This window comes from Sapajus apella, unplaced genomic scaffold (assembly GCF_009761245.1).
Source record: "Sapajus apella isolate SASKATOON/1434 unplaced genomic scaffold, GSC_monkey_1.0 scaffold7, whole genome shotgun sequence".
Lineage (NCBI taxonomy): Eukaryota > Metazoa > Chordata > Mammalia > Primates > Cebidae > Sapajus > Sapajus apella.
Window position 1 is genome coordinate 13,450,976 of NW_022436947.1, and position 27,989 is coordinate 13,478,964.

Consider the following 27,989-nt stretch of genomic DNA (forward strand, 5'->3'; position numbering starts at 1 on the left):
ATGGTGCTTATTTGAGTAGTTCCTCCCCAACCTGGAGAGGGAACTTTGTTATGAACACTCAAACTACAAAAACAAATTTTCAAAAATTAAGTATAATTAACTACAGCAAATACTGGAAAACAAGAGGCATGATATTATTGAGGGAGAATGGTGGTTATGTCTTTCTTTGTGTCTGTCATAATTACACCAAAGGCCCTACTCAAACCATCTGGTTTGCTGCCCTTTAGGGAGAGGCTATGGTAAGCAATAGGCTACCGTGCCATATGCTATGACTGAGTATTGTTTGAAAATGTGGTTAACTCCTAACAAACCAGTCGTTCTTAGAAAGCCATACTGTGGGGATGCTGGGAGCTGAACCAACCAGTATCTGTGCATGTTTACGCAACTTAAGGGCTCTATTTGTCAAACCCCAGGAGAACATACTTTTGTTTTTTAAAGAACAAAAAATAAACGTGTCGGTAGAACAAGGAGGAAAAGATGTGGTGGCTGATTATCTTCTCATTATGTGCCCCTCTGATGCCTGTTTATCTACTGCCAGCACGGTATTAATATCTCCAAAACCACCACGGAATTAGCACTTCTCAAAATCCACTCCCACAAAGAGGCTGCTTTGCTGGCCACCCTGTCTCCTGAGTCACCGCATAAGCGTGTTGGCAAATGCTGTCATTATCACAGAGTTGTGTTTGGCAGCATGGAGAAGGCAACAGCCTCAAATCAGCAGATGCAGATGTTGATACGTGGTGAGGATATAACTAAGATTGTCACCAAGGAGCCCCAGCAGGGACCAAGAGAGGCTTCACCCATCAAAGAACTAGCAAGAAGGCTGGGGAGTGGTATGGGGGACAACTCCACTTTTGATAGTTTGAGATGTCATGGCCATTTTAAACACCAAGAGAACAAAGAAATATTTGTTACTGCATTTTGAATTACTAAGCATTGACATTTTACAGTCAATACATAGGGTCTGCAGGAGAAAGTGGGAATGGCAGAGTAGGCAAGGAAGAATTCACACAAACAAGCTTTGATATAAAAAGAAAAACAACACAAATGTTTAATGATCCACCCCAGTTAGTGCTGCTCAAATCAATTCAAAGAATTACTGAGTACCTGCCTGGCCAGGAAAAACCAAGGGCATTTTCCCTACTCTTCGTTGTCCCTGCCCTCTTTATTCTATCAGCAAATGTCTACAAAGCAGTTAAGACCCGCCATATGGAGTTCCTGAGGCCTTAGATTCCCAAATCACTCCACACCCTGCCCACTGCTTTCTTCTCTCTTTCCTTTAAAGCTCAGCATCTAAGCCATGTTCCCTTAGCTTCTTATCCCCTAATTATAGATTTCTCCTGGAGGAACAGTTGTGATGCTGGTGCTTAGCAGTAACGAGAATAAAAATACATGAAATGATAACAACCATCATTATTGGGCATTTACTACGTGCCATGCATATGAGAATCACATGTGTTCTCTTCTTGGTGTATTCCCCATGTGATACATCATCACAATGTATGGCAATTATTTATTCATTGTTTTATCTTCCCTGGTGAATGATAAACTCTGTGAGGGCAGGGGCCATGCTTTTCTTGCTTTACATCCCAGTGCCAAGCACAGTATTGTGCACAAAGTAGATCGTATTTTCTAAATTGAATCGTTTATCTCATCTAGGATTTTAAAAAATAAAAAGCATAGCAAAACTAAAGCACATTTTAAAATTTTTGTTTTGAAACATCCAGGAAAATTTGAGATATTCTTTTAAGAAAAACACCTGGCCGGGCACGGTGGCTCACCCCTGTAATCCCAGCACTTTGGGAGGCCGAGGCAGGTGGATCACCTGAGGTCAGGAGTTTGAGACCATCCTGGTCAACATGGTGAAACCCTGTGTCTACTATAAATACAAAAATTAGTTTGGCGTGGTGGTGGGTGCCTGTAATCCCAGCTACTTGAGAGGCTGAGACAGGAGAATATTTTGAACCCAGGAGGCAGAGGTTGCAGTGAGCCAAGATCGAGCCACTGTACTCTAGCCTGGGCGACAAGAGTGAGACTCTGTCTGGAAAGGAAAAGAAAAGGAAAAGGAAAGGAAAGACAAGACAAGAAAAGAAAAATACCTAATTATTTTGGAAATACAGCACTGGAACATTATTCTCCTAGCCAAGTGTTCCCAGCATGGAATCAAAGACGATAACTTTTTGCACGCCTTCCCAGCTTTTGTCTTCCTCCTCTCAATTATCTGAGACTTCAATTTAAAAAGAGAATGAAAGGGAGGGAGAGAAAGTGGAATTAGCCTAGATCCATATACTTGACTGTCTCATTCATTTCTTTTGGCTGCTAATGAAAGGTCAGGAGATTTTCCCCTGGCTAAAGATGGCTCCCAACCTGACATTAGTGTGTTGATCAGTTGCCCAGTAAGAAGAGGGAACATTAAATTGTGTGCCATGACACTATGCTGCTTTGGACAAATTTATAAATTCTTCTTTCTTGAGTGTGTCAGTAATTCTACTCCAATTACACATGTCTGGCCTGAATGGATAATTCACAATCGGCATATAAAAAGGGACCTAACAGCCTTGGAAGTCTCACAGTAAGCCATCACTCTCCCTATCGGCTAGAAACACAAAGAAAATTAGTGCTAGGACTGAAATGCTTCTCCAAACTAAAAGACATATTTAGGGTTCTATTAAAAGTCAACGGTTTCCATTAGGCATGATCAGGTGGTTCCTTATATAAACAAACACAAATGACATGGGTCTCACAGGCAGGCTTGCTCACAAGATAGACAAGTAGTTGACATCTTCTCCTCCAGTTAATTTCCACAGCAAGCACCTTGTAATATAAGCTCAAACTTACCCATGATAAGAGAGTAGTGAATCCGTGGGGTTCTATATTATGCCAATATGGAGAAAATGTGTTCTATAACCATACAACAGAACAGGAATCCTAGGGGGTGAAATTCATTTACAGTAGGCCCCAATTGTTTGATCATATTTTTGCCTGCCTTCCCCACCTCTACCAATATTGGTAGTAACAATATATTGGCAATTGATAATTGTCTAAAACTGTCCAGATTACTTCATAATGTGTGTTTGTGTTAATGCTGAAACCATCTAAGCTTATAGAAAAGTTGCACATAACCGTACGAAGAGCATACCTTTCAACTATTTAAGAGCGACTGGCCTATCTGCTGTACCTCTCCTCAAATAATCTATTCTGCATTTTCTATGAAGCAGGAGATTTTCCTGCATACTCAAAAAACATTAGAACTAGGATATTAACACATTGTTACTATCTAATCCACAAACCTACTCAAATTTTGCCAACTGTTCTAATAGAATACTTCAAAGAAAAGGATCTAGTTCAGAATCAGGTGTTGCATTTAGTGGTCAGGTCACTCTAGTCTGGAGTAGCTCTTCAGTCTTTCTTTGACTATTATGGCCTTGACACTTTTGAAGACTACAGGTCAGTTATTTTGGTTTGTCTGATGTTTCTTCATGACCATAGTAAAATTAAGCACTGATTCATCATTTATTGATGATGGTAATCTTGATCACTTGATTTGGGTGGTGTCTACCAGGCTTCTCCATTGTAATTAACAGATATTTTGTGAGTAGACACTTTGTGCTATATAATTTTCACCTCCCATTAAACTCCCAAGTTATTCATTTATTTGTTTGTATTAGTATAAATTCATGGAATCTCATTTTAGTCAAACAGTTATAATCTACTACTACTGTTCTTTGACACTCAAATTGTTCCCAATGTGGCCAGTGGGAGCCAGAACTTCTGTGTCCTTTAGACATGTCTCCTACCTTTTTTTGAGCGCTTCTCTGTTTTCTGGTACAACATGTTCCAGGCTTATCTTGTACTGTCTTCCCCAGATCTGAAATTAGCCATTTATCTAAGGAGCCCACATTTACATCTATATTTATTTTTATATGTTTATTTCTAAATCTATCTATATCTATTGAAAACCATGTGTGGCAGTCATGAAAATGTGCCTCTTGGATCTCCAACTGCAGGAAGCATAATAGACTGACAGCCCAGCTGCTGTGCTCTGAAAGCAATCACTGCTACTTCAGCCAAGGCTATGCTTCCCACCAGCTGCTCCCAGCCAATAGTGGAGTGCAACAGAGATACTAAGGCAGGCCTATTGCTGAGGGACATAGGGCTCCTATGATGGACAATTTTGACTTCGTATCAAGTTTTGAGGAAACTCTTTAGAACAGGCCCACAGCTCAGCCATTCCCTAGCTAACCTTCCTTGATTCTGTCCCTTCTGCACAGCGATTTGACCTGCATTACAGTCTGACAGCTCTTCACAGGCATCCTGGGGCTCTCTTCCCATCTTCCTTGAGATGAGTTTTCTCCAGTTAATCTCTTGCACATCTAATCCTTCTTGGCAAAGTGCTTCTTGTAGAACCTGAACCAACATACCATGAGTTCACACAAATATCTAAAATTCCAATCCGCCACTACAGGGTTCATTCTAGTTTTCTTCCTTTTTGTATTTGTAAATACCTTCTCTGATGGCGAGAAACCTGGTTTTATCTTTATTATTTTACTTGTAGGATTGATACTCCTGAGTGTAACGGGTCTTCTAACACTGATGCCACCGCTCCCAAGTGGACACTCCGTCTTTAATGCCTGGCTATGGAGCCACCTTCCATCTGGATGTCCGCACCCAGTTTGGACCTTGATACCTTGTATGACTGATCATCCTTAACCTCCTATGGGGCTCTGAGACCCCAAGCCAGACTACCTCTCTGAGCGCATATGCCTTTAATCTGCTTTGATTGCTTCTTCTTTTTTTCTTTCTTTTTTTTTTTAAATAAAAGGGACAGGGTCTTGCTCTGTCACACAGGCTAGGGTGCAGTGGTATGATCATAGTTACTGCAGCCACAAACTCCTGGGTTTAAGGGATCCTTCCACCCCAGCCTCCCGAGTAGCTAGGACTAAAGGCACATGCTACCATGCTTGGTTCATTTTTAAATTTTTATTGTAGGGAAAGGGTCTTACTATATTGCCCAGGATGGTTGCGAGCTCTTGGGCACAAGCGATTCTTTCACTTTGGCCTCCCGAAGTCCTGAGACTACAAGCATGGGCCACTACATCTAGCCTCTGCCCTAACTGCTTTAAGACTGAATTGTTTTGGCTGGTGTGGTGGCTCACGCCTATAATCCTAACACTTTGGGTGGGTGAAGCAGGAGGATCGCTTGAGTCTGGGAGATCAAGGCTACAGTGAGCTGTGGTCACACTACTGCACTCCAGACTGGGTGAAAGAGTGAGACTGTTTAAAAAAAAAAAAATTGTTTCCATTTGACACCAAACACCAACCACTGCTAACTTTTCATAGAGTCAAACCATGAAGAGGCAGAGAGCTTTTCAAAGTTGATCTTGCTTCTTCATGAGAGAACCAGACTATGTGTTACGCATTTGCCTGTCCAGTTATATTTACAACCAAAGGTTTTGCATATTTCAACAGGGACAATAAAGATAAAACTTTCCCCATACACATATATACTCTTTCTCACTCGTTCATGCATTCTGTGACTTTGAAGTTTTGGGGCATATAAGTAGAGCTAACTTAAAGGGAATATACTACTTGATAAAAAAAGAACTGGGTTAAATGAATAAAGATATTACAGGGGCCGAGGGTAAACTTCCCCTTTGCCCTCTGAAGGCTTCCTAAAAATCAGCTGACAAAAGGCAGATTAACAGAAGATGGAGCACATAACATTTAATTTTTTTTTTTTTTTTTTTTGAGACGCAGTTTCGCTCTTGTTGCCCAGGCTGGAGTGCAATGGCGCGATCTCGGCTCACTGCAACCTCCGCCTCCTGGGTTCAGGCAATTCTCCTGCCTCAGCCTCTTGAGTAGCTGGGATTACAGGCATGCGCCACCATGCCCAGCTGATTTTTTGTATTTTTAGTAGAGACAGGGTTTCACCATGTTGACCAGGATGGTCTCGATCTCTTGACCTCGTGATCCACCCGCCTCGGCCTCCCAAAGTGCTGGGATTACAGGCGTGAGCCAACACGCCCGGCCCGCATTTAATTTTTAATGTGCATAGCATGGTGGGAATCACAGAATGATCATTAAATAACCTACGGTGGTATAGAAGCTTATGTACCCCTTTTGATAGGGGAGGGGTGAGATGAGGAATGCGGTAATTTTTTTGAGGAGCAATAAATCTTCAGGGAGAATAAATGGGCCCAGAAAGTGGGAGGCAGACATTACTGGAAGGTGAAAGGAAACAAAGGATGTCTTATTAAGCCAATCGTCTTCCAGGTAAATCCCTCTGAGCTGCCCTCAGAAGAATATATGAAAAGTTTGAGCATGGTGATAGGGCCCACTCTCTACTATTACTCCAGTGGTCCATCTTTTCTGATTATCTGGTGAGATCTCTAGAAAGGGGATTTAAGACAACTGCATTTCTGTGGGAAAGAAGCTATCTTAGTCAAATAGGACATTCCAGAAAAGAGTCCCTCCCTGCGCTGCGGGAGACGGTGGGTAGCAGGGTGAGGTAGACAAAATCAGAGACCTCTCCGCATGTCAAAATGTCAACCTGTGGGGGATCGTGTTCTGGGCCTCAACAGTATCAAGAGAGTGGGCCCAGGGAATAACACCATTATACCCACACACACACCCACCCCTTCCTTCTCCATCTGAAAAAGATACGATAACCCAGTGGCTCTCATTCATAGATTTTTATCTGGCTCTTTGAACTTCACATTTTTCATTTACAAACTATCTACATTTTATCAGTCTCTGAGGCATCCATGGAGATCAGAAAAGCTGAATATTTTCCTTAAGGTAAACACATGTGGGCACATATTCAGAATAAAGTAAAATGAGCCTGCAATATATTTTAGTCACGGGTAAAGGAAAGAAATAAAATATAATTAAGAGGGTAGTATATCCATAACATAGTAGTACCTCCCTATCCACAAGAAATATATGCTCCAAGGCCCCTAGTAAATGCCTGAAACTGCACAGAGTACTGAACTCTGTATGCGTTTTCCTATACATACATACTTATAATGAAGTTTAACCTACCATTTAACACTGTAAGAGATTAACAACAATAACTACTAATAAAACAGAACAATTGTAGCAATATGCCAGCATCCATAGCCAGTCAACCTAATTACTGAGACGGCTACTAAGAGACTTAAGATGTGGGTAGTGCATACTGTCTGGATACAGTGGAGAAGGTGGTGATTCATAGCCTGGGCTGGAGGGTGAGATATCTCATCACTGAATAGGGCTCTTCAGACAGGCACACAATTTAAAACTCATGAGTTGTTTATTTCTAGAATTTTCCACTTAATATTTTCAGACTGTGGTTGATCATGGGTAACTAGAATTACAGGTCAAGGGGAACTACTGTGGTCACTTCATCAATAGTAGAGGCACATATCTCATGCGGATTGCTGCATGCCTGCACACACACATACATTTATTACATATTCTTTATGGTAACTTCAATGCCCTGTGATAAAATTTTATAAACTAAGCGCAAAAGGCACCCCATGGCTGTTTACTGTGAGACATCAGGCATGTATCCCAGGCCTCTGTCACCCATGACCCTCAAAGGCGCCAATGTCTTAACGCTGGAAAACTGCCTCTACTCCATTTACAAACTAGGTGTACTTTCCCCAGAACTACAGGCATTCTCAGAAGAGCCCAGATAGAGATCTGCAGTTGACAGAATTCTGATATTGATTCCTGACATACCACATGGCTGATCTCACTTATTGTCAGCTATGCAGGGGATATTTTACTGTGGGGCTGATCCAGAAGGGAAGCTACAGGGTGCTGATATCTTTCCTTGCAACTAGATTAGAAACGAGTAAGGAAGGTCACCACAGGATTCAATAATGGGGTAGAAAGCTCAGAAGACTGAAAAACTATTTTCTTCAGATTATTAGTTCTTTTGCTCATATATATGGAGGATGTGGGCTCCCTATCCCAAAACACCGTTAGTAAATAGGAAAAATGCTCAACAGTGAACAGGCCCAATGCCAGGCTCTCTTTAGATCTTCCATACAAGTTCACACTAAGACCTCTAACATCCATGTTCTTTCAAGCAGGAACCTGACAATTTCAGACTTGAGACAGATTTGGCTTCTGTAAGCTGACAAAAGAAATCTCTAAATGGTAAGGGCAAAAACTATAGATGAGAGAGACGAAGAGACAATGGGCCATGTACCAGTATCTTTTATTAAGTTACTATTTTCCAACCAGGTCTCCAACAAGGAAAAAGTCATAGAAAGCAACAGGTAACATCTGAAAGCTAGTCTCCACTGGTTGAAATCCTGTGAATCTGGATCATTGATATTTTTGTCCCCATTTTTGTTCTTCATATATATCTAGGAGGCATTTCTCACATAAGCAAGCTGCATCCGTAGACAGGAGATTCTGTTTTGGAAGCCTCAATAATTGGAAACATTTGAGGTGGCACACATGCTTTATAGATTTACTAAATCTCTCTCCCACCTTCTTCACTATTTTTCACTTCCCCCTTCAACTTATGTAGTTCTAAAAATGACTGAAATTGATTTTTTAAATCCGTTTACACTGATTAACAATTTAAAGCCCATTTTCTGTTTAACAAGGTCTGCCACCAGGAAAACCACCAGTGGATCAAAACAGTGGCTAGAGACTTTCCCAGAATTCATAATACAGGCTGAAAACAGAGGAAAATTCAAATGCTTCGACATCTCTGGCCAGGCTTTGGTAGCTCATGTGGAGTGATGGGAACATCAAGGGTTGTCAAGAGCTGCAGCATTCTGGGGCAGGGCATCCTTACTCCAGGCTCTGAGAGCCATGTGTCTATTGCCTTTGACAGTCTACCAGCACAGCTGTGGTTATAGGGCAACATAAAGGCATGATCCCAAAAAATCAGACTCATGAATGGACAGGTATGGAACTTAAAGCAAATAAAGCAAAAAGAATATTCTCCTAAACAAATCTCTCCAATAAGTTGTAGTTCATATTTAAGGAGTATTTAGACTATGAATAGGTCTGTGATTACAAATACAACTGAGTGTTGAGAGCATTTTCTAGATACTGGAGATACAAAAATCAAGAACTCATGGGAACAATGACTGCACTTCAATAATTCCTAATCATTCTTCCTCATGTGAGGAGGAAGTGGAAAGAAAACAAGAAAGATTGATATGGACTTAGTCCTAATTTTAAGAACTTGAAAGGATGCTTTCATTTCTTTAGAATGAAACCAAAAGACACCCATAAACAACATTGGTAGAATGCTTCATGAAAGAAAGAAAGAAGAAGATAGGGAAGGGGAAAGAGGGGCAGGAGGAGAGAGAAAAGTCATTCCATTAAAATATGACTATTTTGTAGACAAATACACCCTGGAATCCCTTTAGCACATACCCATCCAAACTTCATTATTAATAAGCAGCTTATATTTGAGTCCTGACAAATGCCTCTCCAGCTACAGAGGCCACATCTCACTGAGCACCAATAGCCTTCTTCAGTTTGGGAAGGAAAGAAATAAAACCAAAGATATCTGTAAACTGGGGTTTTAAAAGTGGGTAATAGGCTGGATGCGGTGGCTCATGCCTGCAATCCTTGCACTTTGGGAAGCCTAGGTGGATGGCTCACGAGCTCAGGAGTTTGAGACCTGCCTGGGCAACATGGCAAAACCCCATCTCATATATATAAAAATATATTTATAAATATATCTATATATATAAACATATATATATTTTATATATATAATAATATACATATGAAGTAGGTGATAAAGAAATGTCACTTCCAGGCCGGGCACGGTGGCTCAAGCCTGTAATCCCAACACTTTGGGAGGCCGAGGCGGGTGGATCACGAGGTCAAGAGATCGAGACCATCCCGGTCAACATGGTGAAACCCCGTCTCTACTAAAAATACAAAAAATTAGCTGGGCATGGTGGTGCGTGCCTGTAATCCCAGCTGCTCAGAAGGCTGAGGCAGCAGAATTGCCTGAACCCAGGAGGCGGAGGTTGCAGTGAGCCGAGATCGCGCCATTGCATTCCAGCCTGGGTAACATGAGTGAAACTCTGTCTCAAAAAAAAAAAAAAAAAAAAAAAAAAAGTCACTTCCTAATCCCCCGGCCACAAGAGCTACATCTGCTCCAAGGCATCTCTGAGCTATAGCATACCCATTACCTCATTTCCACTCATTCCCTACCTACCTAGGTGAGCACCTACCCGAGAGCTCCTGAAAGAACAATGAACAGACAGAGGAAGATAAGATAGAAATACACATGGAAGCAGTAGAATTCAACAACTAACCCACTTTATAAAGCTGGCGAGTAGAAAATATGGTGTTAAAAATATGGGTCAAAGCAATTTAGAAAAAGAGGAGGAAGAAGCCATAACATCAAACAGCTATATCAAATAGTTATGCTTAGTAAATAGACAATTTTATTCTGCCCCCAGGATTTCTGCAGTGCTGTAATCTTATTGCCACCTCTTATTTGATAGTTCCATTTATTCAGCAATATCATGGTTATGGCTTTATAAGACAAGTAAAACTGTGGTGTTAGACTCTGCTATGCCAGATCCTCTCTGAATACCACTGCACTTCCAGGTCAGTAAAATATCTAGGGAAGTTAGGACATGATGAATGTTGGCTGAACAATGAGGGGCATATTAAATATAAGTGGCAATAAAACAATGTCTATCTTCAAATATCTGATATTTTCTCTGATCCTCAATCATCACAGTAAAAGAGAGAAGAAAAACAAGGAAAAAAAATCCTTTTAATATAAACTGGATAGACTTGTCTGAATCTCTCTAAGTAACAGCACGTGGGGCAATGTTCGCAAAGTGACACTCCTGCTATACAACAAGGATACTTCTTTCCCAGAAGGAAACAAATAGATACTTCAAAAATAATTAGATTGGACCAATCAAGTACGGATCAAGCTTGAAGAAAGTAAACTACATGCACTTCCAATCCAGCTAAACTGGTCCACTCACTGCTAAATATGCCATGCATTCACATTTTCAACTATCTGCAGGACATGTGAATTTGTATGATTCATCATCCTGTAAAATTCAGCATTTCAAAAATAAAACTCACTTCCCTAGATAAAAGCTTTTTTGAATCTTACCAAATCAGCTCCTCCTCCCAACAGCCCAGTCTGGAGGACCATCATACTCTCAGCACCTAGGCCTGACATCTCTCTCATTCCTGTATAAAATCTCTAAACTCAAACCTACAATGCATCTCCCATGAACATTTTCTTTCTGATTCTCTCTCTCTACCTGAGTTGAGACTCCCACTGCCTCTCACATGGACTATTTACAGCCTCCCCTACCTGGTCTCCTGGCGATGCTGACCAATTCTAAATACTGTCAACTGAATCTTCCTAAAGGATTAGGTTGGCAAGTAATCCTCATTCTTAAACCCACTACAACCACCACAGAAAACTTTTTTAGAAATTTTCTAATACGGAGACAATCATAAATATCCTATCTGAATGATGACAACGAAGTGGGAAGGAGCAAAGGACAAAGAGGAGGAGGTAGGATGGAGGGCTGGGAGAGGGAGAGGGGCAAAAGGAAGCAGGAAAAGGAAATGGAGAGGGGAAGGGAAGGAAGAGTAAAGTTTACTGAGCACTATTCTAAATGCTGTACATTTATTAACTCATTTGATCTTCACAAAATTCTGATGAGATAGGGACTGTTATTATTCCCTATTTTACAAATGGGAAACCTGAAGCACAGAAAGGTTACAAAGCTTGTAAGTGAAAAGGATGGAACCAATAAGGAAGCCCACACAGGCTAGGCGTCGAAACATGGTGTTTCTGTGATGCAAAGGACATTGCCAGTGACCTTGTCCAACCTCTAATCTGAAAACATCTGATGATACAACTGTCATCCATTTTCACTCAAAAGAATATTTCAGACTTAATGAATATCTACAGAATGTCTACCAGAGAACATGCATTTAAACACACATTAAGCGAACCACTCTAGTAATACAGGATACAGAGGTAGTATACATTGCTTCCAAAGAAGAGAAAAACTTATAGCCTTGCCACGTATAATCATTTTGCAAGTGGCAGAGCCATGATTAGAAGCCAGGTTTTCTGATTTCAAATCCAGTTTTCTTTTGACTCCAGTGCCACAATTACAAGGCAACAGACTATTGAAGGTATTCTACAATCTACACTCATATACCTCTGACCCTATTCTGTTAAATCCCTTCCAACTTTCTGCTTTAGCCTGAACAGGCTTCTCCTTAGCCATCAACCAAGCCTGGCATTCTCCCCATGCCGGTGCCTGTAGCTGCAACACTCATCTGGCAATCGGCTTTTACTGCTGTATATTATCTGTTTTGGGTATATATCTTGTCTTCCCAACTAAATCAAATTCCCTATTGGTCCAAGAAGAGCGAAACACTTAGTAGGCACTCAATAAATATTTATTGGCTAGCTGATTGATTTTACTCACTGAGTTCCCAGGAGGTTCTGTGGGCTGTTGGATGAAAACAAAGTAATAACTGACTGAGTCACAGAATTTTTGAGCAAAAAGACTCCACAGAGATAAACTAATCTAAATGCCTTCATACGCAGATGAAGACAGATCCAGAGAGAAACCAAGAAAATTTTTTAATGAGTTGTTGTCTAAAAGAGTGACACCAGCACAATGGGTATCTAAGAGCCTTCTGATTCTTAATCTATTTCCCTTTATTATGCTGCTGTGCTTTTATAATTCTATAAAATAGAAATATGTTATGCATATGAATTATCCAAGTTGCTCTTAATACATTAAAATGTATTCGCATATTAAAAATAATCTATCCATATATTATAGATTTGAGCACTCTAGTACTAATAACGTTAGCTAAATTATATATTAAACAATTAATTACAATAATTTGCAGGCCTTCTGGGGATTCAGAGGATTTTATTGAGGGGTACAGGAGAAATGATTTGAAAATGTCTGCTGACCCCTCTTTTTCTCTCAAGATATATTGAAACGTAAAGTAAAAATGTTCATTGTAGAACTAAGTATGTTTCCTTCATTCCTTATTTTTTTTCTGCTTCCCTATCCTTTGAGAAACAAAATTTCACAAAAAAGATCAGTATGGGGAGGGTGAATAGAGGTATCAAAAAACACCCTCAGCTTCTCTCAGTCAGTGACAGTGGGAGTAGAACTGAGAGTCTGTGTAGTCTCTCAGGGGACTCTTTCTCTACTCCACCACCGTCCCAGACTGCGGACTCAAGTCAATAACCTCAAAGGGTCCTGTTACAAAAACTGATTATAGTCATTCCAAACTTTTGTGTATAATATGGTCTTTAAATATGTGTTTGAAAGCCACTTTTACATGTTAAACAATGGATGTAACAGTAAACTGTCATCTCCCTTTTAACATATCACACTGTTGTACTCTTAATCAGATGCAATGCTAAGCTGTACATCACAGAAGATGAAAATCATGACTACCCTGTCCCTGACCCTGGCAGGTGGGGCAGAGACATGTGACAGAGAGTCCGCCCATTAAATGCTTCTGCGTGAAGAGTAATACAAAAAAGAGGGGACAGTCAGAATTCATTTACAATGGTGTCCTGCCCCTGTGACACCATGAGGGAGGGTGTCCTGGCCAGACTGCTCCTAACTACAGACAACAATTCTGCATATTTGGCTTTGCAGCAGCCCTGTTCTCCATCTATTTTTCCAAGCCTGATGCTCCAGTGAATTCTACAGCTCTTCGTAATGTCCCATATATCTTCCTTTTGTTTAGAATAGTCAGAGCTGTTGCTGTTTCTTGTAACCAAAAGGATCTTAACAGTACATTATGAGGTTTTATTTCAAGAGTTAAATAATAAGAAGTCCAGCTGGGTGTGGTGGCATGTCCTTGTAGTCCTAGCTACTTGGGAAGCTGATGTGGGAAGAACACTTGAGCTTAAGAGTTGAAGGAAGGAATATGCTATAATCATGCCTAAGAATGGCCACTGCACTCCAGCGTAGGCAACACAGCCTGTCTCTAAAAAAAACACCTACAAAAAAACAAAAATAAAAGGTCTCTAAGCATGACTTGCATAGACCATGATTTCTTCTAAACTAGGAAACATGGGAGCCCAGGCCCAGAGTCAGAGGTAGGTGACATAGATAGGCCTCAAAAAGTCCTGCAGGCCCAGGTAAAGACATACAACAGGATTTTATCTTCCCGGGCTTGCCCTGTATGACTCAATTCCCATTCCAGCTGCAGCATCTAGGCCAGGTGGTTGGGCAAATCCCACTCCAATTACAGAGTCCAGGAAAAGTTGCTGGGTGGCACTTACTCTTTAATCCTCTGCTTAGGTACTTGGCATAGAGTAAGAGGAAAGAACTCTGTGTTGCTCTGTCACCTCGCCACTAGCTGAGTAGGAACCTGACGTGTTCTCTACTTGAACACATACATTTCTGTGAGGTTCTCTAACCCACCTGAAACCCAACAGTTTCAGCCACCCTGCTCAGAAAAAAACAGAAAGGCAAGAGAAGACTAGTGATGAAGTGAAGGTGGCTTCAAGGATACTGCCACTGGGTGAAGAATAAAAGCCAGTTTAGAAATATCTGTGATTGGCATATTAAAGGGTGGAATGTATAAGAGATGAGCATCTTAAAGTCAAGAACACATGTATCTCTGATTTTTACAAAGATACCACTATATTCCTGCAAAGAGATCAGTTTAGGTGCTGGTGAGAGTGAATGAACAAGGTAAATGTGTGGTAGGTCTGTTGGTGGTCAAAGAGGTATTCTCCTAGTTATTTTCTTTACATTTCTAACCAAATATAATATCCCAACTATATTCATTTTCCTAGAAGAAAAAAAATCGATCACAGACAGTCAACTACTTACCAGTTAAAATAATTTCACATCTATAGGCACCAAAAATATATTTGGCTTTTAGTTTAGTGTATTATGTTTGTTTTCTCAAGCTTACAAAACAGGAAACCAACTTTCTAAAACAGGCAGTTCACCAATGGCACAGTTTTTGTTTTTTTTTTTTTAAAAGAAAGTCTAATGTAAGATTGTGTCATATCAACACCCTAATAGGAAAAAAAATTCTCATCTAAATTGTAAAAAATAGGTGAAGAGCAAGGAGACCACAGCAAAACAAATGTATACGGCCAAACCGAAATGCTGGAAATAAACACTGATCAATTCATTCTCCATCATCCACACCAACAAAAGAAAGAAGTTACACAGAGCATTGAGATTTAGTCTTCAATAGTGAGAGTCATGTAATCCTATGCACTCCTTCCAGCCCTCTCAGGCCAGAGAGCAATTGTGAGCCTGTTTCACAAAAGCCTGCATGATGCAGAGAAAGGATAAGGAGCAGGGGGTCTGGGCTCTAACCCTAGCTCTCTCTATAGCTGTTTCACCTTATGTAAATATGATAAGCCTGTGCCAGTTTCCATGCTCACAAAATGAGATGCTAGATCTAAATGCTCTATGAAATAGCTTCTAGATCAGACATATTACAATCAATTTTTTTTTTTTTTTTTTTGAGATATGGTCTTGCTCTGTTGCCCAGGGTGGAAAATGGTGGCACAATCTGAGCTCACTGCAGCCTCGAGCTTCTAGGCTCAAGCAATCCTCCTGCCTCGGCCTCCTGATTAGTTAGACTATAGGCGTTCACCACCACGCCTGGCTAATCTTTTGATGTTTTTTGTAGAGATGGGGTGTTGCTATGTTGCCCAGGCTGGTCTTGAACTCCTGATCTCAAGCAATCTTCCTGCCTCGGCCCTCCAAAATGTTGGGATTACAGGTGTGAGTCCTTGCTTCCAACCTATAATTTAATTTTTAACACGAACCAGGGTTTACTTATTAATAGTCATGATGCGAATATTCAATATAGATTCATACTTCTATCCATATCTTTATAATGACACTTGATGATAATATTTGAGGGCAACAAGATCGTGTATCATTTCAATGAGCATTAAGCATACGTTATGCATTTCTGGTTGTGGAGCACTATGGCAGCAAGAGGAATTCCATTATTTTCTGTGCTAAGATACAGTTTTCTGTATTTTATCGCTAAAAATAATGAAAAATCAAACACTCATCTTCATATTTACATACAGTCACACACCACATAATAATGTTTTGGTCAATGATGGAGCACATATAAGCAGGCAGATCCCATAAGATTATAATGGAGCTAAAAAATGTGCTATGGTCTCAAGACTGCGTAGTCATAGCTGTAGCACAATGCATTACTCCCAAGTTTGTGGTGAAGCTGGTAAAAACAAACCTACTGTACTGCGAATCTTGTGAAAGTATAGCACAAAACAAAACAATTATGTACAGACAGTAACGGTAATGGATAACAATAATAAATGACTATGTTACTGGTGTATGTATTTACTACCATACTTATTGTTATTTTAGAGTGCACTCCTTCAACTTAAAGAAATTAACTGTGAAACAGCCTCAGGTAGGTCCTTCAGGAAGTATCCAGAAGAAGGTATTGTAATCATAGGAGATGACAGCTCTATCCACATTACTGCCCCTTAAGACCTCCCAGCGGGACAAGATGTAGAGGTGGAAGACAGTGATATGGATTATCCTGACTGTGTAGGACTAGGCTAATGTGTATGTCTGTGTCTTAGTTTCAACAAATGAGTTTTAAAAAGTAAATACATAAATTTTAAAAATAGAAAAGTTTATAGAATAATATTAAAAAAAATTTTTGCAGCTGTTCGATGTTTCTGTTTTAAGCTTGGTGTTATTACGAAAGAGTCAAAGTTTTTCTCTTTCTATTTTTTTTTTCTTTTTTGAGACAGAATCTTGCCCTGTCGCCTAGACTGCAGTGCAGCTGTGTGATCTCAGCTCACTGCAAGCTCCGCCTCCTGGGTTCAAGCAATTCCCCTGGCTCAGACACCTAAGGAGCTGGGATTACAGGCATGTACCACCTCACCTGGCTAATTTTTGTATTTCTAGTAGAGATGGAGTTTCACCACGTTGGCCATGGTTGGCCAGGCTGGTCTCGAACTCCTGACCTCAGGTGATCTGCCCGCCTCGGCCTCCCAAAGTGCTAGGATTACAGGGACAAGCCACCATGCCCAGCTGGAGTCAAAGTTTTTTTTTTTTTTTTTTTTTTTTTTTTTTAAATTAAGCATTATAAAAGTTATAGTAAGCTACGGTTAATTTATTATTGAAAACAAAAACCTTTTGAAATAAATTTAATGTAGCCTGAGTGTAGCGTTTATAAAGTCTACAGTAGTATACAGTAATGTCCTAGGCCTTCACATTCACTTACTATTTAATCAATGATTCACCCAAAGCAACTTCTGTCCTGCAAACTCCATTCATGGTTAAGTACCCTTTATACTCTAATTTTACTGTGACTTTTCTATGTTTAGATGTTTACATACACAAATACTTACCACTGTGTTATATAACTGCCAAAAGTACTCAGTACAGCCACATGCTGTACAGCTTTTAGTATAGGAACAACAGGCTGTACCATATAGCCTCCGAGTGTGGTAGGCTATAACATCAGGGTTTGTGTGAGTACACTCCATGATGTTCGAATGATGACAAAATTGCCTAAGGACACATTTTTCAGAAGGTGTCTCAATTGTTAAGTAATGCATGACTGTAGCTTGTTAAGTATTACATTGGCCTATCGAGCCTCTACTGGAAAAAGATAAGTAGGAGCAATATGTCAATAAAACCATTATGAGCTGTTTCTTGAGTAGTCAGTATGAGCTTAACAACATACTAAGGACCATAGGAGATTATTGCACAGTACCTATTAAGAAGGCAGATGGGCCGGGCGCGGTGGCTCACGCCTATAATCCCAGCACTTTGGGAGCCGAGGCAGTTGGATCACGAGGTCAAGAGATTGAGACCATCCTGGTTAACATGGTGAAACCCTGTCTCTACTAAAAATACAAAACTTAGCTGGGCATGGTGGCCGCGCCTGTAGTCCCAGCTACTCGGGAGGTTGAGGCAGGAGAGTTGCTTGAACCCAGGAGGCGGAGGTTGCGGTGAGCCAATATCGTACCATTGCACTCCAGCCTGGGTAACAAGAGCAAAACTCTGTCTCGGTGGAAAAAAAAAAAAAAAGAAGGCAGATGGAGTTGGTGACTGCTATAGTCCTCCCACCAAAAAATTATTCCTGAAAGAATCTTAGTAATTGACTGATTTATTCATTTTATAGGTGGCTAAACTGTGACCTAGAGACAGTAAGCAGTATTTAGTGATGGAGTTGGGCTAGAACTCAGGTCTCAAGTCATAAAACAGGCATCCTTCTACCATGACAGCCTGTCTCCTCTTCCATACACAGATTAGAAGTCAACCAGAACAAACTATTTATATAAGGAGTGACTTACACAGATCTCAAGGGCATTATGCTAAATTTAAAAAGCCCATCTCACAGAATTACATACTGTATGATTTCATTCATGTAATGTTCTTGAAATGACAAAACTATAGAGTTTTCAAACAGTTGTCAGAGGGATGATGGGAAGGGAAAGGGGTAGAAGGGGTGGCACTAGGGAGACCTCTGTAATGGCTGAATAATTTTCTACCTTCATTGTGATGGATGTGAATCAACAGTTGACAAAATGGTATAGAACTACACAAAGATGCTGTATGAATGTTAACTTCCTGGTTTTGATATTGTATTATAATTATGTGAGATCTAACCACTGGTGGAAACTGGGTGAAAGGTACATGGGATGGACCTCTCTCTACTACCCTTGCAACTTCTGTGAATCTATAATTACTTAAAACAAAAAGTCTATGGGATGTGAACTTACTAAAAGGTGAGAAGAAAATCACTGACTTTAAACTACATTCTCACCTAGAATAATCAGAATAGTTCTCAGCCAGAATAAATCTCTGGAGATGCAAGTAGATAAAACTTGTTACCATCCCTCTACTCCAAACACTGTAACGGCTCCTGTCTCACTCAAAGCAAAATCCAAGTACCGCCTACAGTAATTTACAGCGTCTACTGTCCCCACTGCCTCCCTCGCTAACCTCATCTCCCACCACCCCCACCTTTGCTCCCTCTGCTCTGGCCCTAAATCCTTCTTTGCTATCCAGGACCCTTGACCACAAGTCCACGGTCTCTAGCACTGCCTTTGCCTTCTACCGCTTGCTTTTTTATAACCTTTAGGTCATTGCTCCTGACTCCTTGCCACTGAGACCTCCCTGACTCTTCTCTGACTTCCCTACTAAAAAATTTCCCCCTCCTAACCCTGGAATACCTCCCTCAACTCTTTCTTAGCTTTATTTTTCTCTATAGCACTTTTCAGCACCTATATATCTTCACTGTTTCTTTATCTGATTGCCCCCACTGGAATGTAAGCGCCACACAAAATAAATCTCTCTGTTATATTCACTCATTTATCCCCAGTGAAAAGAGCCGGCGCCTAGCAACGTCAGGTACTCAACTCAGTAAATAATCTGTTGACTATAGAGAGAGAGAGAAAAAAAAAAAGAACCCAAACTAAAGTTAAAAAATAAAATAACCATATAATGTTTGTGTGGCCTAAGAATAAGGTGCAATTTGGAGATTACATACAAATGAGGTTGAGTTTCACTTACACTTGGAAACACAAGATTTCAAATTCCAAGCCTGGCTTTAGAAGATGAAACTTGAGAAAGATATTTACCTTTCAAGTCAAATTTTCTGTTCTATCATACCAAGGGGACTAACTTGACCTGAAGGACCCCTATGGTCGTAGACAAAGCTAAAGCTCTAAATGATGCCACATAAGGCATCATCTGTGTTTCGGACCTTAGTCAAGCTTAGAAATAAAGACATACCCTGTGGGGGCCATGGAAAGAATATGAGCATTTATTAACTCAAATACCCTCTATACGGCAGAAAAGGCATTATATAATGGGAATAAAATAGAGATTTGTCACCTAGTGCTGTACATGCTATGAGTCTTTTCTGTTGTTGTTGGCAGGGTCTGGTTCGTCACCCAGGCTGGAGTGCAAAGGTACAATCACAGTTCCCTGCAACCTCCACCTCCTAGGCTCAAGCCAAACTCTCACCTCAGCCTCCTGAGTAGCCGGGACTAACGGTGCATGCTACCACACCTATTTTTCTTTTTTAAGTAGAGAAAGGGTTTCACTATGTTGCCCAGGCTGGACTTGAACTCTTGGTCTCAAGTGATCAACCCACCTTGGTCTCTCAAAGTGCTGGGATTACAGGTGTGAGCCACCGTGCCTGGACTACTAAGAGTCTTATTATAAGTAAGCACAAAGTGCTGGGGAAAGACACACACAAGATGCACAATTCAGATGTTAGACAGGGTACCTGTAGCAAAGCTTTCCTGGGAAATGAAGCACTGAAGGATGAGTAAGAGCTAGCCAGATAAAATGTATGTTCCAGACAGAGAGCAGGCTAAGTTCAATAATAATGCACTGAAGCTTTTTTTTTTTTTTTTTTTTTTTTAAAGGAATGGTGAATGAGAGCAGGGGAATATAAATATAAACATTGAGAGGTAGAGAGGGAGGCAGGTCATGGCTTCGTATACTCCTAAGGCTGTAGAATGATTTTAAAAATCAGACGTGAGTTTCACAAGGAGAATTACAGCAGGAATGTAGAAAATGGAATGGAGGGCAGTAAGACTAGAAATAGAGAGGCTAGTAACAAGAACTGTTGAGTTATTCCATGCTGACAGTACAAACCAGGCAGTGAGGAGAGAAAGGATGAACCTGAACTAGTAGGTCATCAGGTACCAGGAGTGAGGAGGAGATAGAGATGACACCATGATCTCTAGACCAAAAGACTATGTAAATGGTGACAACTTCAAAAGATGGGATTATTTGAGTAAAGGAACAGCAATTGAATATAGGTGGAGAGACTGCTAGAGACAGGGATAGGAAAGTCAGCAGCATCGACACGCACACAGGGTGAATGAGATCACCAAAAGACTGAACAGTGATAAGAAGGGTGACACAGACAGAAGCCTAGGAAGCACAAACGCTTAAGGAGCCCTCAAAGCAGACAGAGAAGAAGTTATCAGAGTTGTAGAAGGAAATCCAGGAAAGTGTGGTATACTGAAAAGATAGAAGAAAACAAGATTTTAAAAGGTAAGTATTAAATACTCCAGAGAGACTGAGTAAAAGTAAAGACTGAGAAGTGTTCTTGTGGGAAGTATTGGTGAATGATGTGGAGGGTTCAAAGCTAGAAGGGAAAGGAATGAAGAGCAAATGGGACAGAATTTAAATGTCTTTTAATTCTTCCAATTAACTTGGCTATGAAGAGAAGGCCAGAAGAAGAAAAGCAGATTTAATAGAGGACTGAAGGACAATTAAAAGTAAAATTAATTAAAAAACAGAATAGCCAATAGCACAAAACCCCAAGGAAAACAAAAGAGCTGGAATCCAGAGCATGTAGGCAGAACAGTTTGGAAAGAAGGTGAAGCTTTCTACAGAGATGGGAAGGCAGGAGATAAGAAAGCAAGCATAAGGAAGGCAGACTGGAAGCTGAGAGGACAAGAAGTTAAAAGCATTTTCCTGATAACCCTATATTTACTCCAGAAAGTAAGAGATGAGACTGCCGAGAGTGATGGGAAGAGATACAGTTGAGTAGGGGGCTTGGTGGACAAAAGCTGTCAACGTCTAAAGTACCCGTGGTAGTGAAATAACACCATTAACAACAGCATTTATGAAAAATTAATCCAGAAGTATTATGTAGGAGATTTGGAGAGGGGAAAACCTACAGGTACGAAATGCTTGGATCTGCTTGTAGAGTGCATGGAGTGGAGGGATGGCAACAGTGGAAGGAAAGAACTGAAAAGAGAGTTCTTTAACATACAAATAACTAAATCACTACCTTCCTAATGAAATCACTTTCTCTCAAAACCCCAAGGAACACCTAGAAAGGATCAAACACGTTTAATTATTTCAGCTCCTGATGGGAATCAAAGCTATTATTGACAGGCAGCCCCTAGCTTTTAGGTTCCCCAATCCAAAATGCTATGTGCTTCTTGAATTACAGCTCATAAACCAACTTAGTAACCCATTAAATATGAATGACTATGCCTATTTTAAGCACATCTGGAATACTCCCTGTACAAGCAGTGATATATTTTAATGGCTATCCAATCAACCTGGACAACTCCTCAAAATGAGTTGTCTAGATTCTTGGCTTCTCTTCAAGCTCTGTATGTCTGGCTGATAAGGACTCTAGCTTAGCGAGTACTAAAAAAGATGGGTCTAGCCCACTGCCTAGGCTGTATTTTAATAAACTACACAGGTAATTCTTGGGCACACTGGAGTTTGGAACCTTCATTTTAATCCCCATTGGAGTTAGGCATGTTGGCTATGACTTGAGAGTAAGACAATACAAATGGAAATGAAAAGCAGGTATGTGGTTAATTGGGAAAAGATAAGGAGAAATAAAAAGTTGATAACCATCAGCATGCAAAGGACAGATGAAGTTGGCCTGCGCGGTGGCTCACACCTGTAATCCCAGAACTTTGGGAGGCCAAGGTGGGCGGATCACGAGGTCAAGAGATCAAGACCGTTCTGGTCAACATGGTGAAACCCTGTCTCTACTAAAAAATACAAAAAAGTTTGCTGGGCATGGTGGCACGTGCCTGTAGTCCCAGCTACTTGGGAGGCTGAGGCGGGAGAGTTGCTTGAAGCCAGGAGGCAGAGATTGCAGTGAGCCGAGATTGCACCACTGCACTCCAGCCCGGCACCTGGCAACAGAGCACGATTCTATATCCAAAAAAAAAAAAAAAAAAAAAAGAAAGAAAAAAGGATGGATGAAGTTATGATTTAACAAAATACCGCAGCCTCTGCAACATAAGGAGGCTGTCTCTATCCAAAAAAAAAAAAAAAAAAAAAATTAGCTGGGCATGATGGCATGCCTGAAGTCTCAGCTACTCGGGAAGGTGAAGTCGGAGGATCCCGGAGGTCAAGGCTGTCATGGACCATGATCATGTCACTGCATTCCAGCCAGAGTGAGACCTTGTCTCAAAAAAACAAAACAAAACACCCCAAAACCAAAAAACACAAAGGAGAAAAAAAATTACAGAATCAAGACAGCCCCATGGAGAATGTGAAGCCGAAGGACTTAATTAAATCTTTTTTTTTTTTTTCAAATCTTGTACCAAAGATAAGGTATGGCAATTAGAAAAAACGCATCCAGTTCCTGCTTCTCATTTCATTTCTGAAGTTCATGTCTAAAGATGGACAAACAATGTTTTTGACATCTGTATGGCATCTTTCTTTGAAGAAAAACTGTATGATACAGTAATGCTCTGAGCCACATTTCCTAACTTACTTCCAATCTTGATCTTCCTAAATTAATCACCTCAAATTCTTTATAGATAGAAGGAAAGAGGTCTTGTAACTTAGTAAGGGCCATGGCCAAGCATATGTAAACTACAGCTAATTTGAAGGAACCCAGCATATGTGTAGATGACCTCAGAGGGATACACTAATGTAATCACCAGTAGTGTTTATCTCTCAGTGGAATTCCTGCCTGACTGCTGATCTGGGTGCAAGCTAATTTCCCCCATGGTGAATACTGCTGTTGAGATGCAGAACTCTCCACCATCTGTTACCCAGAATTAGCATAATGACAGATTATCTAATCCCTTACATTTAACAGATACAAATGGTGCTTCTGTAACACCAGTTCACTCACATCCTCATTCATATGGTTTACCCCCACCCTATAAAAAAATTGGTCCTCCCATCCTCCTGGTGATGGATCTGGTCTGGAGTTTACCTCCAATCTTGCCAAAGAGTCCAGGTGCTTTGCCAATGAGAAGCTTTCCTAACCCATTTTATTCAGGAGTGGGAATGCAGCTGTTATTCCAGATGCATCTGAAAAGGCGCATGCTGAAAATAAAGAAAAACTGTCTCAAGTAGACCAGCAAAATCCATAGTGCAGGGACATGCCTTCGATTAGATCACATTAAAAACTTTGACAAGGTATACAAAGAAAAGGGTTAGTCAGTACTGAACTGGGGAGAATGATAAAAGGGAGAAAGACACCAGAAAGAAATCAGAAAATTAAACTGGCCGCAAAGTAATAAAAATCCAACAGGAAAGACTGCTGTTTTACTGGTTCAGAAGTGTTCTAGATAGCAGGACTTGGGTAGCATTGAACAAAATATGAGAAGCAGACACCCAGAAAAACAAGGACATGCTCACAGATTCAAATAGCCAGGGAAAGAACACCATCAGCAAGAAGTGGATGGATGGTTGCTGATGTCACCAAACGGAAGTGGTGAACTGTTGTATCCCCAGTGACCAGCTCAATTAGAAGGAAGTGAGAAGCCATCAGACTGTACTGAAAACAGTTTCCAAAACCTGCCATCTCCTCATAAACTGAGCTTTTGATAGAGAAAAAGATTACAAGAAAATGTGCTTGCATATATATAAAGAGCTACCTAATTCCCTGGGGCTGGAGGGAGGCTTAGAAAAATGGGAGAAGTTTCTTATTTATCCTAAATACCTAACTATTCAAATAAAGTATTTATTAATAATATTTATACATCGTTCAGTACTTTTTTTTTTTGTTTAAGTCATTACATTTCAGAAAAGTTTTGCTCAAGCTGTACTCTGTATAGGTGCATTCAATGCCAGAGTATACACCATTTATAGAGACACTTTTTCAGGTACTTTTCTCTCACCTTGATATTTTATCAGTATACCGTATATTCGTATCTCCACAACATAACCTAAGACAGGGACAGGCAAACTCTTCTCCAGTTTTTGTAGCTAAGTTTTATGGGAACACCACACCCATTTATTTGCATATCATCTATGGCTGCTTTAACACTACAAAGGCAGAGCTGAATAGCTGCAAGGGAGACCAAATGGCTCTGAATGCTGAAAATATTTACTATCTGGCCCTTTGAAAAAAAGTTTGCCAATCTATACCTTAGCTTTACAATCACTTTGCATGAGTCTTGTAATGAGGGGGTTGGTCAGACAGGAATAATTTCTATGTTTGCGTAAAAAACAGTTAGCTCTTGCTTTACTATTGTGCCAATATGACCTTCATATACCAGTGACTAATTCACATGTTCAAAAGAAAGTAACTGAGGGAGCATGCTGTAATATGACAGCCTCTGAGAAGGCTCTAAGTATAAGGTGACTTCCTCTCCACTAAGCAATAATTTTTTTTTTCAGGGAAGAAAGAACATGGAATTTATTCAAGGTATTAACACTCTGGCCATAAAACTCTATAGTCAATAAACTGGAACCTCGCTTCCATGCAACATTCACAATGCGTCCATTGAGAGTAAGGAATGCAACCAACACTGCCTTCCCTGCTTTTAAGAACAGCAGGAGGTACAGAAAGAAGCTGTTGGGACACTGAACTTGCTGTGCAGTGTTACCTCCTGAAGGTTTTGTGAGGAAAAAATGAATTACTACATTTAGATAGTGCCTGGCACACAGTAAGCATTATGCATGCTGGCGGTCACTGTTGTTATTAATTTTCATTATTATTAGCCTTGCCCTAGTTATGTCACTCCTCCTGGACTCAGCTGCCTTGTTTGCAAAGTGAGGGAGGTGGACTACATAGTCCTATCAATATCTTTCTACTAAAAAATTCTAAGACTTTATTAGAAGGAAAAAAAAATCCAAAATATAGACATCAAGGGGTGTGTTCTCAAAGAAAGCATCTTTTAGGAAATAGCTGAAAAGGTGAAGCCTGACTTCACAAGTCCAGAGATCTAGGAGACGAAGCTGTCAGGGCAAATTCTTGCTTCAAATGCAACTGTGCTGGAAAGAGGTCACCCTGAGCTGATAAAGATATCGTGTTCACCTCTTCAGCAGTGGTGCATGGCCTGGGAGAGCACCCATCCATCTGCAACACTCTCAATCATACATGCCACTGCAGAAGCAAGATTCATGGCTCCAGCAACAGCCCAGTGTTATCCAATATGCATGAAATCAAAGTTTTCATCATTTCCAATGGTCAAAGGCCAGTGACTGTTAAATCCCAGAATACCAGGATTAATGAAGGAGTCATTAAAAACCCAGCATTAAATCACTTCTGTAGCCAATGCTGAGAGTGATGTCCGTAATACATTACAAGCCTGATTAAAAAGAAACAAGTTCCAATTTAGAAATGAATTACCTGATTTTTTTTTAACTGGTTGGATGGCTATCACAGCAATTCTGTTATTACAGGGGAGAGAGAGAATGGGTAACTTATAAATTACGCTGCAAATGGGGAATTGTCCTAAGATCACAGGGCAAAGGATTCCAGTGCAAAAAACCTCCTAGAGACATATTAAAAGGGAGATGAGAGTCCTGGTAATCAGGTCAGAATTTCTTTTGTCCCCTCAAATATTCTAGGGGGTAGGGTGCTGTTAACACTTCATGCTTGGGAAGTAAATTTGATCTAGAGAAGTTTTAGAATAATAACAGTCTGATTCTGTTTCCACAGTCCTTGTCTTTAGCAGGCTAGGAAAAGTGAATGCATTCTTTAGCTCCTGCTTTTGGAGCTAACATATATAAAGAAGCATACCTTCTAGAAAAAGACCTCTTAGGTCCTGAAATCAAAGCTAAACTGCAGAAGGTGAGGAGAACAATGTGGGGATTACCTTCTAATCCACAATGAATACTAATGTCTTATTGCTAGACAGAGTCTATCAATGTGAAAAAGTCTTCAACAAATGCATTAAAAACAAAGCATGGTGACAAACAACAACCTAGCACAAGTGGGCATGGCCATGCTCTGCCTATACACTCCATTCTTTCTTTCCCCGAGTTCCTGCGTGTGAAAATCACAGCCTCCAGACTTCTACTTATTGTTTAAGGATATCACAGAATGGTGCACTGAATTAAAAAAAAAAAAAATGAGGCTGAGGGCAGTGGCTCACACCTGTAATCTCAGCACTTTGTGAGGCCAAGGTGGGTGAATCAGCTAAGGTCAGGATCACCAGCCTGGCAACATGATGAAAGCCCGCCTCTACTGAAAAATACAAAAATTAGCTGAGTGGGGTGGCGGCCACCTGTAGTCCCAGCTACTCAGAAGGCTGAGACAGGAGAATCACTTGAACCTGGGAGGTGGAGGTTGCAGTGAACCGAAATAGAGCCACTGCACCCCAGCCTGGGAAACAGAGTGAGACTCTGTCTCAAAAACAAAAACAAAACAAAACATGATACCAAGTAGACAGTCAGGCAAAGAGCATCCCTTCACAAGCCATGATTCTCAGCCACACTCAAACACACAAACCTCAACAGTGCAGGGTGAGGTATAGAAGATAGTTCCAATTCAAAGGATCCAAACCAAAAGGGAAATACTCATTCTTGATTCTCTCTTCTCTGCCAATTCATCATACAATGATTTAGAGCTCCCTGAAAAGCAGCCTTGAAGGGTTTTCTATGACTAGGTGATATAATTCTTAAAATATTATAAATATGGATAATATTCCAGATATTTAACATATAGCACTGGCTAGTTTGTTATACCTGTGCTTGCTGGCTGAATAAAAGCCCCTTTCAGAAAGTTGTGAAAGAAAACAGCTAGGGTCACAAATGGGGTTATATCTAGAAGGGCATCAAGATAAAACAGCAAATCTACTTCAGAATATTAAGTTTAGATTAAAGGCTGCCAAATAATTATGCTTTGGTCATCAAAATACACATTATTAATTTCATATACATAAGTCTATCCCCCGAAATAGAACACCACAAACTCTAGGGCTTCTTGGATATTTAACTATGGGCTTCAGTCTTTACAAACCCGTCAACTGACACAGAGCCTGAAAAATGATTATACTTGAATTTATTTCATCACCCCAAATATTTATTACTTGAAGATACAGGTCTCTCCTACTGCTAGCAATAGGAGAGACAACAAAAGGGATTAACACCATTTACTGCCTAAGGATTCCTTCTAGGGTGTTTTAAAACAACAGTAATAATAAACATCACTAACCAAATAAAATCCATGAATCTGAAAATCAGATAGGGCTAAAAGGAACCTTACAGCTCCAAACTCACTATACCACCGTTCCACTACACCACTGCTAGGTAAGTAAT

At 40.4% G+C, this 27,989-nt stretch overlaps 1 protein-coding gene and 1 pseudogene across 2 annotated transcripts in view; one reads left to right on the top strand and one right to left on the bottom strand.

The window, feature by feature from the left end:
- SND1 (staphylococcal nuclease and tudor domain containing 1) overlaps positions 1-27,989 on the bottom strand; it is a 457,598-nt gene that overhangs the window by 218,536 nt on the left and 211,073 nt on the right. The window lies entirely within an intron of this gene.
- Positions 692-27,989, top strand: part of LOC116550035 — a 30,011-nt pseudogene continuing 2,713 nt past the window's right edge.